The following is a 16,953-nucleotide window of genomic DNA, read 5'->3' as shown; positions in this document are numbered from 1 at the left end:
TCCTCGGAGCTTAAAGGTGGTGACGATGCCCTGCCTGCGCGGGGCCTGGTGAGCGGTGGGGTCCTTGCGGGCCCGGTCCTTAACTGCTAGGTCTTTCTGATGGTACGCCTCCATCCCGGCCTGGTGCTCCTCCTTCCACCGCTGCTCCAGCTGGGCCTGATATGCCTCCCAGCTCAGGGCCTGCACCATCTCCCCTTCTTGTGTCTGCACCCCGGGGAATCCCATGAGGTCAGACCCTGGGTTCACCCAGCGGTATACCGTGCGCTCCGCACGGGCCTCGCAGGACAGGGTGATTGGTGTGATCGGGGCCTTCATACGATGTTCCATGCCTGTAGCTTCCTCCCAGGGCAACAGACGTTGGAGCTTATGAGTCCCAGGGGAAGGGGGCGCTGCAACGGGGCCCACTAACACACCCTCTGCTAGCGGGGCAGGATCGGCAGACTCACCAACCGGTGCGAGTTCACTTTCCGCGACAGGTCCCGCTGGTTCCTCCGGTGAGGTCTCCGATGTCTGGGAACTCTCTGCCGGTACCACTAAGCGCGGAGCCTGGACCCCCACATTCAGTTGGAGAAGTTGGTTGAATAAGTCCTCCATCTCGGCCCTCAGGAATCTGGTGTTGTCCACGGAAGACGGGCTGCTGTGCTCATCCGGGTAGTCGGGGGAGATTTCCACTTCAACCCCACTGTCGGGTTCAGAGCTGCTGGCCATGGCGTCCTCCACGTGGGTCGCTTCCGGGTCTCTTTCCCGCTCTCTCCTTCGTGGGCGGTGTCGTTTTCTCGGTCTCCGCCCTCCATTGAGGATTAGGAGGCGGATCTCTGCCACTGACGGACACGTCCTCACCGTGCAGAAATATTTAGACTGGGCGGCCATTGTCCTTCGCGCTCTCCAGTTTGTCTACGCCCACTCCACACCCCTCTTCTTCTCCTGTGCTCTCCTCAGCGCTGCAATGGCGGCAGATTTTGGCGGCAAGTGGCGCAGCGCACAGTCTTTGCAATAAAGTACAGTCCAAGCACAGTAAATCACAGTTCCAAGGCACACATGACCCGATTCCTCAGGCTTAAGTAGATCCTGTTCGTGACGCCAGGTTGGAGCGCCCCCACCGCCGCAGGGCCGAGGGGTTACCCGGTACCGGGCCTCTGAGTCTCTGCTCTGGGGTTGTCACGGTGGCTAGACCCGGTCCGTGGCCCTGTTTGTCAGTGGGGGACGTCCGGTGCAATAAGTGGTGTTGTAACGGTGCAGTTGTGGGGTGCAGGTCGCGATAAATAATGAGGACACCAGGTTGCAGTCTCTTTACCTCTTTACTGAAGATCTCTGGGTCCTCAATCCAGAATACGGCTCACCAGGCTGCGCAAGTCCGGCCGGTCCAATGACACTTCCAGAGTTCTCTTCACAGGAGGAAATCTGTGCCTTCCCCCTAGCGCTATGTGTTGTAGTCCTTCCCTGCTGTGCTTACGGAAAGTACCCCACAACTGTTGTGTCTGTTTCTGATGTTCCCTCACAACTCGACTAGATGATGTTCTGCTAATCCTCCGTCCCTCCCTGAGGTTCGGGTAGGAACGGCACCCGTTTGACGGGTAGGCCTGGAGTTCTTCCGGGACCCTAGAGACGCCCCTCTCCCACAATTGCCTCCCAAGACTTCATAGGTGATTTGAGTTAGACAGCCCGCCTGAGACTGACTGCCCTGCCGCTGTTTGGAGTATTGCTTGAAGCTGAATGTTATTCTACTCCCTCGGCGTTCCGGCCACCGGTAGTGCGCCTCAGTAGGATGTTGCTTCGGTCTTACAGCACGACTCCTACTGGTATTTCTCCTTTGCATGATCCCGTTTCTCACTCAGCACAATCTATCTCTCTTCTAATCCTTTCTTGGGCACCGCCGCTACCCGGAGCAGGCACGGTCCCGTTACGTTCGTTCTCGTTGCCAAGCCTCTGTCAGGATCCCACCCCTGACAGAGACCCTACTGTATCTTCCCCTACAACACCCTCTGCCACAAGGTGTTGCCTGGTTCCAACCCAGTCAGCTTTCTGATCTAACTTCCTGCCTGACCCCCAGTTTACCCACTATGGTGGGGAGTGGCCTAATGAATAGCACCCTTAGCTCCCCCCGGAGGCCCGGCTGTGAAATGTATTGGTGTCTGTGATACCTGATCAGATGAACTCCTTCAGTGCCATCGGACGCACCATAGCTCCCCATAGTGGCGGAGCCACAGTACTGCAATGACCAGGACTCTGGGGCGCTGCACTATGGTCAGGAGGATAATTCCTGGGTGGTTGCCTCTGATGTGCATGCGGCCGATTTAGTTCGTGCCTTTCACGCTGCTCATCCTGATCGCCCTGGTGGTCTTGGTGAGGGTTCGGTGACCCCTCATTAAGGGGGAGTACTGTTGTGAATTAGACTTTTTGGCTCCTTCTTGTGGTCACTAGTGGTATGACTCTGGGATTGTCTTTTTTCTGTTTGGCACTCACCTGGGTCGTTAGTCCAGGGGTGTCGCTATATTAACTTCCTGGATCCTTAGTCCAGTGCCTGGCATCGTTGTAATCAGATCCTTCTGTTGCTCCTGTCTGCTGGTCCTGGCTCTTGCAAAATTAAGCTAAGTCTTGCTTCTTTGTTTTTTGAGTTACTTGCTTTGCTACTATTTTTGTCCAGCTTGTACTAAATGTGATTTCTGACCTTGCTGGAAGCTCTAGGGGGCTGGTGTTCTCCCCCCGGCCGTTAGACAGTTCGGGGGTTCTTGAATATCCAGCGTTGATATTTTAATAGGGTTTTTGCTGACCATATAAGTCATCTTACTATATTCTGCTATTAGCTAGTGGGCCTCTCTTTGCTAAATACCTAGCTCATTCTTATGTTTGTCTTTTCCTCTTACCTCACCGTTATTATTTGTTGGGGGCTTGTATCCAACTTTTGGGGTCTTTTCTCTGGAGGCAAGAAAGGTCTTTCTTTTCCCTTCTAGGGTTAGTTAGTTCTCCGGCTGGCGCGAGACGTCTAGAACCAACGTAGGCACGTTCCCCGGCTACTTCTATTTGTGGTGCTAGGATTAGATATATGGTCAGCCCAGTTACCACTGCCCTATGAGCTGTTTTTTTGTGTTTGCAGACTTGGTATTTATTCCTGAGACCCTCTGCCATTGGGGTCATAACAGCCAAGTATTACACAGTGGTTTTCGGTGGCACACAATGAGAGACAGATGCCACACACAGGACTGGCACAGAGGCTGACTTGCCAATCTTTATCTCCCACTAATTATTTTTTTTTTTACAGGGAGAATTTACCCCCAAAAAATAAATGGCCAAGTATTACACAGTGGTTTTTGGTGACACACAATGAGAGACAGATGCCACACACAGGACTGGCACAGAGGCAGACTTGCCAATCTTTATCTCCCACTAATTATTTTTTTTTTAAAAGAGAGAATTTACCCCCCAAAAATAAATGGCCAAGTATTACACAGTGGTTTTCGGTGGCACACAATGAGAGACAGATGCCACACACAGGACTGGCACAGAGGCAGACTTGCCAATCTTTATCTCCCACTAATTATTATTTTTTTTACAGGGAGAATTTACCCCCAAAAAATAAATGGCCAAGTATTATACAGTGGTTTTCGGTGGCACACAATGAGAGACAGATGCCACACAAAGGACTGGCACAGAGGCAGACTTGCCAATCTTTATCTCCCACTAATTTTTTTTTTTTTTTAAAGGGAGAATTTAGAAAAAAAAAAAAAAAGGCCCAGTATTACACAGTGGTTTTTGGTGGCACACAATGAGAGACAGATGCCACACACAGGACTGGCACAGAGGCAGACTTGCCAATCTTTATCTCCCTGCAGTAATCTCAGAAAAGTATGGCAGGCAGCTATAAAAAGGACTGCTGCACACAAAATACGGGACAAACACACAAAATAGCTGTGCAGAAAGGAAGGAACAACAGGATTTGTGCTTTGAAAAAAGCAGTTGGTTTGCACAGCGCACGGCGTACACACACAGCAACGCAGCTATCAGGGAGCCTTCTAGGGCAGCCCAATGAGCTACAGCGCTGAGGAAAAAAAAATGTAGCTTCCACTGTCCCTGCAAACAAAAGGTGGTGTTGGACAGTGGAAATCGCTACAGCACAAGCGGTTTGTGGCTTTATGTACCCTGCCTATCACTATCCCTGCTTCTGAAGAAGCGGCAGCAACCTCTCCCTACGCTCAGATCAGCAGCAGTAAGATGGCGGTCGGCGGGATCGCCCCTTTATAGCCCCTGTGACGCGGCAGAAAGCAAGCCAATCACTGCAATGCCCTTCTCTAAGATGGTGGGGACTGAGATCTATGTGACCGCTCACGCGACCAATCACAAGCCGCGACGTCATCGCAGGTCCTAAACTCCTCATTCTTAGGAACGGAGGCTGCCGGTTACATCGGTAAGGTCTAGGTATAGAGTATTCCTCGGGAGGAAGCGATCAACGCGAAACGCGCGTCGGGGCTTCATTTTTTGTGGACACCTGCACAGGACATTGCACAATATGGGTAAGCTTCACTTTGGGATAATGGCTTAGCCATATTCATTCCTCCGGGCATGTTGCAATAGAGGTAGCTATTGGGCGGGTCATATCTTTCCCCTGTTAGAGGTGGATTGGCCACTGTACTATTACAAACTAAATACTTTCCTGCTCTATTCACTTTATATTCTTACAATATGCACTTTATTGCCCGGTTTGTGCTGACATTGCACACATTACTTGTGTTTTCAGTATTGCATCCCTGCTACATGATTTTATGTGCATAGTTCTGTGCTGGTGTACCTATGTGTCATACACCTGATCCTCTTTAATACTAGTGCTATCCTTGTTTGTATTTTGTCAATAAATTTATATAATTGCATAAACAATTGATTATGCTGTGCATTTTTTGATCTCAGGGCATTATGCTCTCTTAAAGCTATATGATACAGCTTTTGATATAGTTTGATATTGTTAATTTGATCTAGTGAACACTATGCCAATTATATAATTTATATCCTTGTCGTGTATTTATTTGTTTTATATGAGTTTTATAACACACCAGATCCATTTTACGGGGTATATTATGTATATTCTGTGTTTCTGCACTATTATTTGATACTGGTATTCTCATTTATATGTGTTTTATAACACGCTGTGCCAGTTATATAATTGTATCCTATTAGATGGACCAGTTATATAATTATATCCTAGGATTCTCATTTTTACACGTGTTTTATAACACAGTTTCTCATTTTCAACATCACGCCTACATTATATGCAATGCTTAATAGAATAGTGTGTGATAGTATAATTCTTAATATTATGAAAAATGACAGTCATTGTATGAGTTTTAAAATACTTTATTAAAGTATGTAGCAGACACAATACATTGTATGTGGATTACAGCATGATATACAATAACATATAGCAGTGGCGAGTGTAATAAAAATACGAGCCTTAATAATAAAAAATGCTATCCAGCTGCCTGTTACAAGTGCTGCTCAGGGAGCTGACCCCTACACATTTAGAATGAAGCAGCGACAGCATAATTTTTCAGCACAGAGATGCCGCACCCTGTCCAGATAATGTCCAGTGTTAGAGTGATACAGCAATGCGGCCAGCTAACCACAGTCACACTTTGCAATGTTAGCTAATTCTCAACATTGCATGATAGTATAATTCTCAATATTATGAAAAATGACAGTCATTGTATGAGTTTTAAAAGACTTTATTAAAGTATGTATCAGACTGCAATGTTAGCTAAATCTCAATATTGTATGATAGTGTAATTCTCATATAATGCCCAGTGTTAGAGTGATGCGGCAATGCAATGTATCAGACACAATACATTGTATATGGATTACAGCATGATATACAATAACATACAGCAGGGGTGATGGTGTTTATTTTATATCCTATTAGATTTTCATATTATTTGTAGTTGCTTATGAGTTTTAGTTGTTTGTGAGTTTGCCTCTGTAAGCTGTATTTTTCTGCCTGCAGTCCATAATGCTCAGCATGTGGTTACATTTTTATTCTGCAGTAACCTGTTTAGTAAAAATTCACCATTCTTTTTATTTATTATTCCAGGCTGTAACATTTCTATTCTGCAGTAACCTGCTTAGTAAAAATTCAGCATTCTTTTTATATCTTTGGTTTATATGTCCCACAATTTCAGCGATCTCTTGATTTTTTTTATCAGAGTCGGTATTCACATATAATAATAATAATAATAATCATATAGTGCAAAATTGTGTCAAAATTGTGTTTTATAACACAGCAGACTCATTGTATGGACATATTATGTATATCCTGTGTTTTGACAAGTATAAAGCGGTTGTTTTATACATTTCTAAAAAAAAGCAAAGACACGGTATTGTAAATTTTAAAGATTTTAATGTAATAAAATAAATACATCTCAAAGACATTTCAATACTATAAAATTCGTACTGGATGATATAAAAATAACCACATGTACAATTAACATATATCATTACACTTCAAATATGTGTTCTGACCTGCAGGTAATTAATTAAAACAAGCTATAAAAATGTTTGTGTTTTTGATGTGTTAAAATCACACTGGATCAGCACTGCTGTTGACACCTCCAGGGTTGTCATGGATGTGTAAAACTGTGGTTGAATCATATAATAACCTCTGGGGATATTGTGTAGTTATAGCGTTGCAATCTGTCTTTCGCCTGCTTCTAGCTGCTGGCTGTCTTCTGGAACTAGCCAGCATCTGTAGAGCCTTCTTAATGACTCTGGTTCTATAAGATCTTTACGGTGTTATTTTAGTTAATTTTTCAGCCCATAGATAGCCAAGTGTAGTCAGGTGGATTAGATTTATTTAAATTCACAGAGGGGTGTATGTACACATGCATGATTTAGTTTAAAGCCAGGTTTAGTCAGGTGGATTTAGATTTATTTAAATTCACAGGTGTGGTGTATGTACACATGCATGATTTAGTTTAAAAGCATATAGTTCAGCGATAATGTCAGGAGTTGGACAGGCATTTATCAGTCTTTCATACGTATCACAGAAAGATTTTAGTTTGATCTGTGCGAGTTTGGTATAGACGTACTGAGCAGACATGGCAATAAAGATTTTATTGTGTTCATCAATCCACACAGGGGTCCCTGTGTAAGATGAATGTTCAGCAACATTCTGTTTTTTACTTACACGGCGCCGTGATACTGAGCGTTTCTTTAGAGGTAGTACATTGCCAAAATCGCTAGAAGATCCTGCAAGAGCAGAATCTGCAGATTGTACAGCTTGACACACCCGTATATGGAACGGAACTGTGGGTGACCACATACCCTCGGAGTGCTGTTCAATTTCTCTGTTTTCAGAAGTAACTTGTGGAGTGCTGACTGTGCTATTGGCCTCCTGAGTTATACAGGGACTAGCGATCTGTGATGCAAATCGCTTTCTTGAAACATTCTTAGATTTTTGACGTGAAATCTTGGGGCTTGGATTCCCAGAGTGTTTGGGTGCCGCATAGCTTTCCTCACGATCTACAACACAGATGGGCGAAAGAGGCGTTGTTCTCACAGACGCATTAGCTCTTTGTGGTTGATTCTGTGCAGATCCGTAATTACACCGCTGCAAATCTCGTGGTTGAAGATCCGACGTATCTAAAAGAAAAGATGCAAGTGTCTGTTATCCGCGAAACTGGTGTAAAATTGGAAAAGCTACACGCCGACACTTATCTATGATCCTGCGTAATATTTGAAAACTTACCGGCGACAGTTATCCATGAAATCATTGTAACAATATTTGCATAAATCCAGTATAGATCAGACTAGATATATACTTACAAGTATGAACCGGGAATTGCACCTCCGCAGCTCCTGGTTTAATGGACCGCGCATTGTTCAAACTCGTCGAGACGGGGATATTCTCTTTTTCAAATTGAATTTTTCTGACAGCTAGTTTCGCAGATGTAAATAAAATATAACTATTAGTTAACACAGAAGTGATTTTCTACACAAAAGTGAGAACCGTATGTATTTCAAGTGAACCATTACCTTTTCTATTCTTGAGACACCTGCTTAACGAATTTCCGCATCTTTTAGAAGCATCGGGTAGTGGCGAAATTACAGTGTTCTTGACATCTATGATCTCGACGTCTGAATCCAGATTTTCACATGGTTCGGGAACACACCAGTTTTCCGGCATATAGACCGATGGCTGCGTGGCAGTATCTGTATGAGTAATTGCACTTAGTTCGTGTTACATACAAAGGATTAAAGCATCTGACATAGTATAATATAGTTTTTACGGTATAACCCCTGTTTATGGTGTATCTGTTTTAATAATTTAGTATTATATTGGCGGCTAGCGGCATTATTTGTTTTAATAATTTAACCGTATATTTATTATGACATAATTTGTGTAATACAATAGTTAATAGCTGTTATAGTTTTACGGTATAACCAGTATTTATGGTGTAAAATTAATATAGCAAGACTTATTCCGTATTACCTATGTCTTGCTTAGTATAAACATATTTATGCAGCAGTCGCAAATTTAGTTGCTGAGGTGTATAAAATAGTTTACTGTATAAACCATATTTGTTGTGTAAAATTAATATAGCAAGACTTATTCCGTATTACCTATGTCTTGCTTAGTATAAACATATTTATGCAGCAGTCGCAAATTTAGTTGCTGAGGTGTATAAAATAGTTTACTGTATAAACCATATTTGTTGTGTAAAATTAATATAGCAAGACTTATTCCGTATTACCTATGTTTTGCTTAGTATAAACATATTTATGGAATAATTAGTAGTAGAAAAACGCCATAGCACTCACCAGGTTGGCAGTTCGAAATTCCTTTATTAGAATCACATACAGAAAAGTATCTTCACGGCACGGGGATGTGGGAGAGTGCAAAGCATGTCAGACGAGACGACGGCCGTTTCGCGCTAAAGGGAGCGCTTCCACGGGTCTGCCTGAGAGGAAGTGACGCCGCAATATGAAGGTGAGTAATTACATCGCTCCTCCTGCGTCAAATTCCAATCAGGCTACACAAGGTGCACAGTGCTTATTAAAAACATTTAAAATCAAGCATCAAAGTACAAAATTCTGGAGTACATATTATACATCTTCAAGAAGAGAGAAAAGTAAATGATACTAAAGTCCGAAATTCACAAGAAATATAAAAAATGACAATAACAGCGGGCAAGATGAATGGAACAGCAAGGGAACTAATAAATGATAACTGTAAAGTAAATATAAATATAATCAGGCTGAAATGTCTCGGGATCTGTGAAATAAAAGGAGAACATTAACAAACCAGGTTAATTCACAAGCAAGGATTAATAAATACCACTAGCCAAATACGGCAGTAATATGCAACATTATAATATAGTTACAATTTGGGACTATAAAAAAACGGACATGTCTACCCTGTCATTCATGCCGGCTAGGCCAGTGGCACGTGTTCGTAAAATCCATTTAGCCTCCTGTCGCAATAATATTTTATGTAGATCGCCCCCCTGTGTGGGGAGAGAAATTCTCTCAATCCCCGCAAATGTCAATACCTCTGGATTTCCTCCATGGGCTTCTCTGATGTGTTCAATCAATCTCAAAGCACCTTTCCCCGAAGAAATGGATTTAAAGTGTTCCCTAAACCTGACATACAATTTACGGATAGTTTTGCCAATGTAAAACCTCTTGCATGGACAGAATATAACGTAAACGACATATTCTGTCTTGCAAGAAATAAACTGTCGAACTGCATGTGTAATGGGGCCAATATTCAATGTTTATCCAATGGTATGAAAACGACAGAAGTGGCAATGGCCACATCGATAATTACCTTTTGGGATGCCCCGTTCCAGCCATGTGGTTCTATCTTTCGTCACCCGATTGTGTATCAACATATCTCTAATGCGGGTCCCTCGTCTATTAGATATTAGTGGACCACTTCCAGTTTTACCTACCAATTCTCTGTCTCTTTCCAAAATATGCCAGTGTTTTCGAATCGTAGATCTAATTTCTCGATCTAACGGACCATACTGAAAACAAAACGCAAATCTTTGGTCAGATGGATCATGTCCGTTTTCTCTAATATTCGGGGTCTTAGTCTCTACTCGACTGACTGCAGACTCTAATATATCATCAGGGTAGCCTCTATCACGGAGCCTAGACAAAAGCTCCTCAGATTGTCGTTTAAAGCCTTCCTGTGTGTTATTAATACGACGTGTACGCAACAATTGACTATATGGTAGTGACTTTTTTGTATGATTTGGGTGAAAACTATTGTAGTGTAAGATCGAATTTACTGCAATCGGTTTGCGAAAAATAGATGTGCATATCTTATGTTCTACCACCTCCACATTAACATCCAAGAACTCTAAACTCTTACCCCCAAATTTGTGAGTAAAGGACATACCCATTGTATTGCCACCATTCAGGTAGTCCACAAATAAATTAAACTCAGTTTCTGTGCCGTCCCACACTATGAATAAATCATCAACATACCTGATGAACAATTTGATGTGCATCAAGAACTCATTCCTGTGTGAGTAAATATAATCTTCTTCGAAGATAGCCATATACAAATTGGCGAAAGTACATGCAGCCGGGGTCCCCATGGCAGTCCCATTGGTCTGCCTGTACCAGGTGTCAAGGAAGGTGAAGGCATTGTGACTTAATATAAAGTCCAACCCTCCACACACGAATTTAATATATTCCTGACTTTTGTTGGTAGTCTCTAGAATGCGTTTAATGACATCCACACCCAATTTTTGGGGGATGTTAGTGTACAAACTGACCACGTCGATGGAGGCCATGGAGAACCCCGGCTGCCATACAAATTCCTGCACATAATTCAAGAATGAATTAGTGTCCTTAATGTAGGACGGCACGTCTGAGAGAAGGGGGCGTAGGAGCCAATCAATGTACTGGGATAAAGGTTCTGTTAAAGAACCAATTCCAGACACGATTGGTCTCCCAGGGGGAGCAATCATGGATTTGTGGATCTTAGGAAAATAGTACCAGTGGGGTTTAGTTGGATATTCAGGGAGTAATTTTTCTGCCTTCCTTTGCGGAATAACCCCATTTTCCACTGCTCTTCTAAGAAAAGTACACAATTCCCCTTTATATTTCAAAGTCGGATCACCAGATAGTCTCACATAAATTGATCTATCAGACAACTGTCGATGTGCCTCGGCTAGATACGCTTCTTTAGGTAGAAGGACCGTCTTTCCCCCTTTATCAGCGGGACGAATAATTACATCCGTCCAGCTGATAATTTCTTTTAGAGCCTCAGTCTCTTCATGAGTTAAATTGGGGGCAGCTTTTCTATATACCAGAGCCTCCATGTCTTTTAAGACCAGGGTTTCAAATAGATCGATCATATTACCCGGAGAGATAGGGGGCATGTATGAAGAAGGTACTCCACCCAGAAAGGGGGAGACTTCACTACTACTGGATACTGGGATATCGCTATCCATGTCCGGAAAATTAAGGCTTACTAAGAGTCTTGCATCATTATGTAAATCTGCCAGTGCTTCATTCTGTGCATTGGCCATAAAACCCAGGGGACCCACCTTACAAGGGCGTTCTCCTTCTAGACTGCTGGGGCCCCACCTTTTTTTTTTTTTTTTTTTATAGTCCCAAATTGTAACTATATTATAATGTTGCATATTACTGCCGTATTTGGCTAGTGGTATTTATTAATCCTTGCTTGTGAATTAACCTGGTTTGTTAATGTTCTCCTTTTATTTCACAGATCCCGAGACATTCCAGCCTGATTATATTTATATTTACTTTACAGTTATCATTTAATAGTTCCCTTGCTGTTCCATTCATCTTGCCCGCTGTTATTGTCATTTTTTATATTTCTTGTGAATTTCGGACTTTAGTATCATTTACTTTTCTCTCTTCTTGAAGATGTATAATATGTACTCCAGAATTTTGTACTTTGATGCTTGATTTTAAATGTTTTTAATAAGCACTGTGCACCTTGTGTAGCCTGATTGGAATTTGACGCAGGAGGAGCGATGTAATTACTCACCTTCATATTGCGGCGTCACTTCCTCTCAGGCAGACCCGTGGAAGAGCTCCCTTTAGCGCGAAACGGCCGTCGTCTTGTCTGACATGCTTTGCACTCTCCCACATCCCCGTGCCGTGAAGATACTTTTCTGTATGTGATTCTAATAAAGGAATTTCGAACTGCCAACCTGGTGAGTGCTATGGCGTTTTTCTACTACTAATTATTCCATGATATACTTCTATATCCACGCAAGCACCTCCATGTTTGTCTCGGACATCCAGCTGATTTTATTTATTTCACGATTATTTATGACTCTAGCACAAGAGACAGTGCAGCTCTCTGTTTGCTGACTTTTTTTGGACTTCATTTGTGTTAGAGCGTGCACGTCTCCCTGCAGAGTATCGTGATATTGCACACGACAAGAGGTTTTTGTTGCTAGCTCGTTTGAGAGCATTATGGAGTCTGATTTGGCACCTGTACGGGGCAGTTTACAAGCCGGCCGGGAGGATGCTGGCAACTATTTCAAAGAGTGCGAACAGACAGACGAGGTGCATATGCTCAGCACCAAATCTCTGGAATATAAGTTGACTAACCTCTCCGAGAGAGAGATCAGACTTTTCTGGACTAACAACTCATTACAATCGTATGTAGACAACGATCGAGTTCCCAGAGGTCTTAGAGTATGGAAAGAGATTTCTCATCACAGCGGCGATTCAGCTTTCAAAATCGAATGGGAACAGATCATGCTTAAATGTTCTCGGGATCTATTGAAATTGGTACTGAAATCTAATGTGCAAAATTATGAAGTATTAAATAATGATATTTTGAAAACACAAACCGAGTTAAAAAATAGACTCTCGGATACGCAGTGGATTGCCTTTAATAAAAAATTGGACTCAAGGCTAGTCCTCGTACAAGCAGAAACCAAGCAGAGGAAAAGAGATAAATTCCTACGGGATAAAAATGACTATGACACTAATCATGTTTTCTCTTGGAACAAAGGATATAAAGAAAACTCTGCAATGCATACCCAAGGAGGGAAATTTAGACAACGCAAACGGAGTTATAACAAAAAGAAAAAACCTTACCAAGTAAACAACAGAGACTACTTAACAACGGAATCTGATTCTAGCCTAAGTGAAAGCTTGTCTACTAATATCGATTCCCCAGGAGAGATTCCCCTTGAAGCTCAAACTACCGCACCGACCCCTTTAGGAGGAAAACACGGAGGGGCAAACGGAAACACCGGCCCCGAATGGCGGCGCAAAAGAAAGTTCGTCTCATGGAGACAGGAACGATATTAGAAGCATCCCATAATGAATGTGTGGCAAATTTAACCCATCGAGTGTTGAATCCAGCCCAATTATCCCTACTCTCTAAGGGCTTAAATTATTGTGTACCCGACAGTTTTGATTTTGTCTCTTTTCAGATAGATATGTTCAAGGCTACAAGAAAAATGCATCTTTATAAGTTTTTTCGTTCTAGCACCACAGAACCCAGCAGTCTAGAAGGAGAACGCCCTTGTAAGGTGGGTCCCCTGGGTTTTATGGCCAATGCACAGAATGAAGCACTGGCAGATTTACATAATGATGCAAGACTCTTAGTAAGCCTTAATTTTCCGGACATGGATAGCGATATCCCAGTATCCAGTAGTAGTGAAGTCTCCCCCTTTCTGGGTGGAGTACCTTCTTCATACATGCCCCCTATCTCTCCGGGTAATATGATCGATCTATTTGAAACCCTGGTCTTAAAAGACATGGAGGCTCTGGTATATAGAAAAGCTGCCCCCAATTTAACTCATGAAGAGACTGAGGCTCTAAAAGAAATTATCAGCTGGACGGATGTAATTATTCGTCCCGCTGATAAAGGGGGAAAGACGGTCCTTCTACCTAAAGAAGCGTATCTAGCCGAGGCACATCGACAGTTGTCTGATAGATCAATTTATGTGAGACTATCTGGTGATCCGACTTTGAAATATAAAGGGGAATTGTGTACTTTTCTTAGAAGAGCAGTGGAAAATGGGGTTATTCCGCAAAGGAAGGCAGAAAAATTACTCCCTGAATATCCAACTAAACCCCACTGATACTATCTTCCTAAGATCCACAAATCCATGATTGCTTCCCCTGGGAGACCAATCGTGTCTGGAATTGGTTCTTTAACAGAACCTTTATCCCAGTACATTGATTGGCTCCTACGCCCCCTTCTCTCAGACGTGCCGTCCTACATTAAGGACACTAATTCATTCTTGAATTATGTGCAGGGATTTGTATGGCAGCCGGGGTTCTCCATGGCCTCCATCGACGTGGTCAGTTTGTACACTAACATCCCCCAAAAATTGGGTGTGGATGTCATTAAACGCATTCTAGAGACTACCAACAAAAGTCAGGAATATATTAAATTCGTGTGTGGAGGGTTGGACTTTATATTAAGTCACAATGCCTTCACCTTCCTTGACACCTGGTACAGGCAGACCAATGGGACTGCCATGGGGACCCTGGCTGCATGTACTTTCGCCAATTTGTATATGGCTATCTTCGAAGAAGATTATATTTACTCACACAGGAATGAGTTCTTGATGCACATCAAATTGTTCATCAGGTATGTTGATGATTTATTCATAGTGTGGGACGGCACAGAAACTGAGTTTAATTTATTTGTGGACTACCTGAATGGTGGCAATACAATGGGTATGTCCTTTACTCACAAATTTGGGGGTAAGAGTTTAGAGTTCTTGGATGTTAATGTGGAGGTGGTAGAAGATAAGATATGCACATCTATTTTTCGCAAACCGATTGCAGTAAATTCGATCTTACACTACAATAGTTTTCACCCAAATCATACAAAAAAGTCACTACCATATAGTCAATTGTTGCGTACACGTCGTATTAATAACACACAGGAAGGCTTTAAACGACAATCTGAGGAGCTTTTGTCTAGGCTCCGTGATAGAGGCTACCCTGATGATATATTAGAGTCTGCAGTCAGTCGAGTAGAGACTAAGACCCCGAATATTAGAGAAAACGGACATGATCCATCTGGCCAAAGATTTGCGTTTTGTTTTCAGTATGGTCCGTTAGATCGAGAAATTAGATCTACGATTCGAAAACACTGGCATATTTTGGAAAGAGACAGAGAATTGGTAGGTAAAACTGGAAGTGGTCCACTAATATCTAATAGACATAGTTTAAAACTATGTTACAAAAATATATAACAAGCAATAATTGGCTTTATGGGCGTGTTCTGTGTGTTAACAGAAGGTGTGTGGAGGGACGAGGGCTGAACATGGCCAGAACTTGTGGGTGGTGTTTTCTCTTTAAATACAAGGCAGACGCGCTCCAGGTTTGACAAACAGAATCTTAAAGACAGTTTTTCTGCGAATCTGAACAGCTGCTCTGCTCTACTCTCTGAAAAAGTAAGTGTTTACTGATTTATTTGGTCCCTAATATTATCATTGTCTGTAGCGTATATTTTTGTAACATAGTTTTAAACTGTATTTATCGGCGGTATAGAAACAGATAAAACGTTTCCCCTTTTTTATTTAAGATGGAATCCCAATATCCCTGCGATCAATACAGTCCCCTTCTTACAAGCACCCCATTAGGTACTATACCAAATATAATGTACAGAGTATTGGCTCATTCTGATTAAGTCATTATATTATAAGTAATTTATATTAATTATATATTCTTTCATTCTTTCTTATTTAAGAGGAGTGTATGTCTCCCGATTATCGCAATGATTTCATCACGCAGAATTATGAACTTTTTGAATCCGTAGCTGCGGAACCGTTAGAAGATAATGAGCCTGCTCTTCACCTTATCACAGGTAATTAGATTCTCCTTTTTGCATTTAGATAGGGAAAAATGTCATTGTAATACGGTACCAAGATATTTATCTTTCCTGTATCACATGTAAGAAAGCTATATATATATATATATATATATATATATATATATATATATATATATATATATATATTATCTATGTTAATTCCACACCACAGACAAACACATTTTATACACCGCAACAACTAAATTTACGCCTACTGCATAAATATGTTTATACTAAGCAAAACATAGGTAATACGGAATAAGTCTTGCTATATTAATTTTACACAACAAATATGGTTTATACAGTAAACTATTTTATACACCTCAGCAACTAAATTTGCGACTGCTGCATAAATATGTTTATACTAAGCAAGACATAGGTAATACGGAATAAGTCTTGCTATATTAATTTTACACAACAAATATGGTTTATACAGTAAACTATTTTATACACCTCAGCAACTAAATTTGCGACTGCTGCATAAATATGTTTATACTAAGCAAGACATAGGTAATACGGAATAAGTCTTGCTATATTAATTTTACACCATAAATACTGGTTATACCGTAAAACTATAACAGCTATTAACTATTGTATTACACAAATTATGTCATAATAAATATACGGTTAAATTATTAAAACAAATAATGCCGCTAGCCGCCAATATAATACTAAATTATTAAAACAGATACACCATAAACAGGGGTTATACCATAAAAACTATATTATACTATGTCAGATGCTTTAATCCTTTGTATGTAAACACGAACTAAGTGCAATTTCTCATACAGATACTGACACGCAGCCATCGGTCTATATGCCGGAAAACTGGTGTGTTCCCAAACCATGTGAAAATCTGGATTCAGACGTCGAGATCATAGATGTCAAGAACACTGCAATTTCGCCGCTACCCGATGCTCCTAAAAGACGCAGAAATTCGTTAAGCAGGTGTCTCAAGAATAGAAAAGGTAACGGTTCACTTGAAATGCATACGGTTCTCACTTTTGTGTAGAAAATCACTTCTGTGTTAACTAATAGTTATATTTTATTTACATCTGCGAAACTAGCTGTCAGAAAAATTCAATTTGAAAAAGAGAATATCCCTGTCTCGACGAGTTTGAACAATGCGCGGT

At 41.6% G+C, this 16,953-nt stretch overlaps 1 long non-coding RNA gene across 1 annotated transcript; it reads right to left on the bottom strand.

Moving 5' to 3' along the window:
* Window positions 1-7,472: 7,472 nt before the first annotated feature.
* Window positions 7,473-8,110, bottom strand: LOC143793985 (uncharacterized). Its single transcript, XR_013220364.1, has 3 exons — window positions 8,014-8,110; window positions 7,804-7,914; window positions 7,473-7,620 (listed from the first exon to the last, which is right to left on the bottom strand). It is a non-coding gene; the product is annotated as an uncharacterized LOC143793985 (long non-coding RNA).
* Between the last annotated feature and the right edge of the window lie 8,843 nt (window positions 8,111-16,953).

This window comes from Ranitomeya variabilis, chromosome 1 (genome assembly GCF_051348905.1).
Source record: "Ranitomeya variabilis isolate aRanVar5 chromosome 1, aRanVar5.hap1, whole genome shotgun sequence".
Taxonomy (NCBI): domain Eukaryota; kingdom Metazoa; phylum Chordata; class Amphibia; order Anura; family Dendrobatidae; genus Ranitomeya; species Ranitomeya variabilis.
Note: the sequence above shows the minus strand (reverse complement) of the source record. Positions and strands in the feature narration are given on the sequence as shown.